Source organism: Dipodomys spectabilis, unplaced genomic scaffold (genome assembly GCF_019054845.1).
Source record: "Dipodomys spectabilis isolate Male_0828 unplaced genomic scaffold, ASM1905484v1 ptg000053l, whole genome shotgun sequence".
NCBI classification, from domain to species: domain Eukaryota; kingdom Metazoa; phylum Chordata; class Mammalia; order Rodentia; family Heteromyidae; genus Dipodomys; species Dipodomys spectabilis.
In genome coordinates, this window is record NW_024870730.1 from 5357021 (window position 1) to 5363919 (window position 6899).

At 35.1% G+C, this 6899-nt stretch overlaps 1 pseudogene; it reads left to right on the forward strand.

Moving 5' to 3' along the window:
• The first annotated feature begins 2819 nt into the window (after positions 1-2819).
• Positions 2820-3508, forward strand: LOC122107796 (annotated as a pseudogene).
• Positions 3509-6899: the final 3391 nt, after the last annotated feature.

A 6899-nucleotide genomic window follows, 5' to 3' on the forward strand; every position in this document is an offset into this window, starting at 1 on the left:
ATCATTCTTTTATGATATTTTCAAGGGAGAGTCTATACTGGTTTAATTTCTTAGGGATAAAAAAAAAAGTATATTCAGATTTCATGCAAGTCAATTGTCCTTAATGGACAAGTGTTAATAGTAAATTTAAAGTGCTACATTTTTGAAACATTCAGAAGTTAAAATTTTTCAGGAAGAGTCATTGTAGTCATTTTTATCCACTCTAACACAGAAAACAATATTCCCAAATGAAAGACAACACAGCTAATGCCTTTTTCTTTGCTGGTCTGCAAAATTACCAGGTTGATATAATGGTGATGTCCTACTGATTATTCACCACAGACCTTCCTGCAGGATAATGCATTCTTGAAATATGAACTTGAAGCTAAAGTATTAAATATGCATTTCCTCCTCTTCTAGGACATGTTGAAATGCCACATGCTGTTGGTGAGAATGACCCATAAGTGTTGGATTTTTTTGCTCCCCCTTGCTCTTCTTTTTTTTCTTCCAGAAACAGTTAGTGTGGCGTGCAGTGAACCAAATCAACAATGTGATTCAAGCTGTCTCTGTAGCCTTCTTGGCAAAAGAAAGGATAAACTATAAAAACTCCCCTCCTACAGCTTTCAGCTCTCGCTTCCCACACTTTAACATCTTCTGTCACCTCTGGCGCTGTTACTGACCCATGCTAAGCTAAACTAAAGGATGATAAGTTTGCTGCCTTTGCCCTTGTCCTGAGGGGCTGCACATTATCCTATCAACTATCAGTAGCCATTTCTGTGGGATATTTGTCACCCCACGAAGGCCTTTGGAACAAATGAAATGGGCAGCGAATTACAAAAATGTCATTCTCTCAAAGAAATGGATGAAGGCTTTTGTTCTCGAGTAATAAATAGATGCCATAGGCCTATAACACTATTTTTATATTAAATTTGACAGGGTTACTATTTCCAGTTCATTAAGGGAACAGCTTGAAAACTATTTCTTTCTGTAATTTTGAAAATAACACTGTTTTTCTCTTTTTCTTCTCAGTAGTAAATATAAATAATATCTGGCAATAGATCCTGGAAATCACAGGTGATGATTAATTTCAAGTTATTTTTGCTTAAGTTTGTTTCTTTACAAAAATGTACAGGAATCATTATAGGGAGGGATTTCAAGATAATAAATGGATTATGTAAGAGGCTCCTATGAATGGGTTTTTAAACTCTGATTTATGCCTATTTGTCCTTTCTTTATAAATCACAAATATATGACTTCCTTTTCTCACTTTTCTCACACATTATAGTTTTATAGGGCACCATGATAAATATGTTGTGGACAAAGGTCAAGCAAAGGATAATAACTCAATTCCTTAAATGAAAGCTTCAAAGTAAATCTTGTGTCTAGCAGCAGTATACAGGGGTCAAGATGACAATGTCCCAGACTAAAGAATAAAATGTGTGCTAATACCTTTGAGCCTCAGTACATTTGTTCAATGGGTATACTTGGAATAGCATACTTAGGTTTTCTTTGAAGTAGAACTTGAGCAAGATACAGAATACAAGGTAATAAAATTAGACATATTTTTAAGCAAACATGGGTAGTGTTATTTATCAGGTTGAGCCGGGCATTTTCATAGTACCCATATCACATATTTACAACAAAACAGACATTGCTTTAGTAGTTTTGCCTAGTCAATGACCCTAGAATTGAGCCACCTTATATGTACAAACTTTGGTTTATTAGACAAATTTATAAGGTAAGGCAGTTGGAGTCAGACAGAAATTTTAAATAATAGTTATTTTGACATATTAGCATGTCAATAGACTGTTAGTAATTGAGAAATGCTATGTGAAAAGTATTTAATAGTGAAACAAATTATCTGATCTCAGAATTTTTAAATCTGTATTTAAATTGATTGCTTTTGAGTTGACAGTGTTATAAATCTTAAGTTTCATCAGTCTATCTTTATATTTTAACAGCATTGATTAGCAAAGTCAGTCAAAAGTGGACAAATTGATTCTGGTTTTCAATTAGGTCCAAAAAATTCATCCCTTCTTAGAAGCAAAGGATTTTTCTAAAAGTCAAATTTTGAATAGAATATTTTCACTAAATATCATATATATATATACGAATATATATATATATATATATATATATATACATAAGACTAGCTTTGTAAACTTCCTGATTATGTAAGATTTGATAGGAGCACAAAAAGTCCTATAAAGAATATTTAAACATGCTAGCCCACATCTATCTACTTAACACATGTGTTGAGGCTCCATCACTTCCAAATAAACAAATTCTTTATCCTAAAACACTGAAGTCCCTTTGCTGAATCTAGTTTGTGATTGTTCTACTGAAGAAAAGAGAAAGTAAAAGCACACAAGAAGAAAACTGTAAAAATAACATAAAATTTAAAGAGCAAATTTTCTCAGAAGATTAATTCTAAATAAGAGATTTGTCTTTCTTATTGAAAACAACAAGTGACTAATAAAATCCTCAATCTTTATGTCACAGACATATAGTTCAAACAGAAATATGTTGGATAAAGAGACCTTCATCAATAGAAAAAAGTTTAAAATGATTGCATAGTTCTCTCATTGTTTCAATTATCTATTTTCTGTTCATCTTTGAAAGTAGAACTCCATCCTAGTTGATTGTATTTTGTTCTGTCCTGGCCACAGAAAATAACATACAATCTATTGGCATTGTTTTATCATTTAACTACTTATTACTAAAATCTGAATTTATTGTTAAAATTTGATCTTTAGTAAAATTTTATCCTTAGTAAGGATCATTTAATAAATTAGTTTTTCACTTTCTGATCTGTCACCAGCAGTGGGACCACTGCCAGGATGCAGATTTTCATGAAAATGGGGAAGATCATCACAGTCAAGCTTGGACCTTTGAATACTATGAAAAATGTAAAGACCAAGATGCAGGATAAGGAAGGAATTCATCGTGACCAGAAAAGACTGATCTTTGCTGGTAAGTAGCAGGAAGATGGACGTACATTATCTGACTACAACATTCAAAAGAATCCTACTCTTTATCAAAGCGTTGATAAGAAAAGGAAGAGGAATGGGCTAGGAAGCTGGTTCAGTGGTAGAGCGCTTGCCTTGCATGCTTGAGGCCCTGGTTCGATTCCTCAGCACCACATAAGCAAAAAAGAAAAAAGCGGAAGTGGCGCTGTGACTCAAGTGGTAGAGCGCTAGCCTTGAGCTGAACCAGGCCCAGAGTTCAGGCCCCACGACCGGACCCACCCCCCCCACCAAAAAAAAAAAAAAAAAGAAAGAAAGAAAAGAAAAGGAAGAGGAAGTCTTATACCATTCCCAAAAAGAACAAGCATAAGAGAAAGAAGGTTACGCTACCTTTTCTGAAACACTCTGCAGGGGATTAAAAAAAAGGCAGAATTAGCTGCCTCTGTCAACAGTGCTCTTCAAATGAGTGTGGTGCTGGAGTTTCTATGGCTCACCACTTTGACGAACATTATTGTGACAAGTGTAGCATAACTTATTGCTTCAACAAACCAGAAGACAAGTGACTGTATAGGAATTAATAAAAGGCACAAACTAAACTTTAAAAAAGTAGTGTTTCTTCCCTTGATTTGCATTGTTTAACTCAACAGATGAAAATATTAATTTCTTATCTCCCCAGATATCTTCCTCCCTGGTACGCTCTAAAGTGAGAGTCAACAGATGTCCTGTAACACACAAGTGGTATTGCAAGAAAACCATAGGAAAAGATGTTATTATGTCTCCTGTGGAGGTGGGGCTAAGGACATTACCACAAACATGCATAAATAAGTTTCCCTACCTACTGGTGAAACTGATGATTGTTCCAGCACATTTGAGTCAAGGACTTCCGGATAAGGACTGGAACGTTTTTTTTTTTTCTTGCTATTGTTTCTAACATATTTATAAGATGATTTCTTTGTTTCTTTGTATGTCCCGTCCCTATGGTATAACCCCTGTTTTCACTGTATTTGATGTTGGTATAATTGGGGGAGGGGAAGGGAAAAAACAAATCGTTTAAATAGAGATATAGGTGGACACATTGCAACAATGAGATGTACAAGACGTTATGTCAAAAACAAAATTTACAGCTTTGGTCCGGGGCGGGGGCGGGGGCGGGGGGGAGGGGAGAGGGGAGGAGGGAGGAAGGGAAGGGAAGATGGGAAGGGATGGTGGGAAGGGGAAACAAAGGAGGAGGCAACAATGCTTGATAAGAAATGTACTCATTACCTTGCCCATGTAATTGTAACCCCTCTCTACAGTATTTTCACAACTCTTAGTCTAGGTGATTGGCTGATGGGCACTCAGAAACATAGGGTTTGACATAACAACTATGAGCATGTAAAAACAGGTACTCTTACCATAGAGTAACCAATTAATTTACAAAAAACTTTATTCAACAAATTACCAAATAACTAAAATACTATTTTTATAAATTAATTTTTACATGTTTTACATGCCCATACTTTATGGAAGAATGAGTTACAATATGGAAAACTAGAACTCCCTCTCTCTCTCTCTCTCTCTCTCTCTCTCTCTCTCTCTCTCTCTCTCTCTCTCTCTCTCTCTCTCGGTTGGTTGTATGGCTTGAACTCAAGGCCTGGGTGCTGTTTTTGAGCTTTGTCACTCAAGGCTAGTGCTCTACCAGTTTGAGTCTCAGCACCATTCAGTTTTCTGGTGGTTAACTGGAGATAAGAGTCTCACTGATGTCTCTGTCCTGTCTGGTTTCAAATGCTAATCCTCAGATCTCAGTCTCCCAAGTAGCTAGGATTATAAGTATGAGTCACCAGCACTTGGCTAGAAAGAAATCTTTTATAAATTGTTTCATTTAGGAAATGTATAAAAAATACAGAATCTTTCATCAGAGGCTCTTGAACATTTAGCTCAATCTGAAGAATAAAGTATGTTTTTCACATGTGTTTGCATTAACAAATGAGGGGCATGACAAGTGAGAAAAGAATTTATAGAAAATGTATTAAATTTTCATGGGTGGTTATTCAAAGAATATAAATAACTTATTTTATGATCTTGAGAAAATTTTGCTCTTTTTAATCATCTTGCTTCAGCCTGAATGAGAATATGTCTCTGTTTCTGGTCAAGTCAGTTGAGTTTTCAGTATTTTTAGCCTCTATACATACTTATAAATTTTTGTCTCTTTTATTCTATTATTCAATCTTCCTCCCTCCCATTTCTCTCCCTTCTCCCCTCCCTTTTCCCCCACCTTCTACCAGAGATGGGTATCACAAACAAAAGTGAAGGCTGGGAGCATGACCATAACTCCAGCTGCTCAGGGGATGTAAGATTAGGAAAAATTCTTAGTGTTGGTTTGAGAGCAATCCAGGTAAAATTATGGTGACATCTCCATCTCAACCAAAAAGCCACATATGGTGGTATGCATTTGTCATGTCAGCTCCACAGGACACAAAGGTAGAAGAATCAGAGTCTGAGACCAGTTCCGAGCAAGAGAAGACTTGAGAACCTATTCAAAAAGTAGTAACATAAAAAAGAACAGGGATTGTAGCTGAAATGATCTTATGCCTTCCAGCCTACTAATTACAAAGCTAAGCTCAAATCCCAGTACTCTTTCCTACCCACCCAAAAGAAAGAGTACAAACCAGAGTTAGGACTAACTCCTGTTCTCTCCACCTGTTATAAACTACTGTAGATGAGTCTGAAATTTACCCCTTCCCAACACATTCCAAAAAATCACAGGCCTCAGTCTATCCCTCTCAGGATGTTTGTAGATTTGGCCAGGTTGCTTACCTCTCTAATATCACTTTCTTCATTCAGAAATGCAAGCATAGTTATGATATCTCCTTTAAAGTACAGAAATTTTGAAAGAACTTTCTTTTATTGCAAAGGTTTGCCCAAGCTATCTGTCATAGCTCCTATCCAAGATAGAGACTTTTAGTTGGGTGTGTTACCTAACAACATCTAAATGACACCAAGTGCAAATCATGCTATCCTTGTACTCTTCTGGCATTTAGAAGACATATTCAAAAATGTTTAAAATGCTACCAATTTTCAAAATTATTATTATATACACTGATTTTTATCATTTTATATATATTTTCACAAATCACTTATAAGTGTGAAAGTTTTAATGTTTAGTATATTGACATATATCTAGGTGATTTTTCTATATATTATCTTCTTAAAAATAGGAGCAGAATGGTGGATGTAGCTCAATGATAGAAGCAGCTGAGAGAAATGGAAAATAGAAGGGATAGAAGAAGTGTAGAAGGGAGAGAGGAATGGAGAGAGAAAGATGGAGAAAAGGAGAGACTAAGAGAAGAAGGAAGAGAGATGAAGAGAGAGACACTAATAGGTGTTTATAGAATCTGGGAGTGGTATTGAATAAGTCATTCAAGAGTTAGTGATTAAAATTACGTCCTTTAAATGCTTTTTTTAAATAGAACTTCCACATCTACTCATTCCTGGGGAATGCTCATCAAAGAAGGTTTTTATCACCACCTTAATTCCCAAATAACAACACTAAAATGGAAGATCAAACTCGTATTTCTACTAACATCTAGTAAAATAGAATATAATCTAAATCCACAATGCATGATATTAAAGGAAAGTAGGTTACCACTTTTATGTGACTTGGCCTTATTGTTAAAAGTTGACGCAAATGACTAATCTTTTTAAGTTTACCTTCCAAATTTAACTTTGAGCTGTCACTATCACTGGTAGAAATTATTTTGCAAAATCAGCCATAAAATTTGTATTATATATACATTTAATATAAAGAGAATTCTTCAGATTATAATATAGCAACGAGCTCCATGATACAGCAAATCACAATTAGATTACTTATTGAAGTAATTTAACTTGCACAGTGGCAGCTAATTTAAAGGAAGTATTCTCTTTCAAGCTTGTTTTTTAAGAAATTGCTATGTAAATGTAATTAGTCTAGTA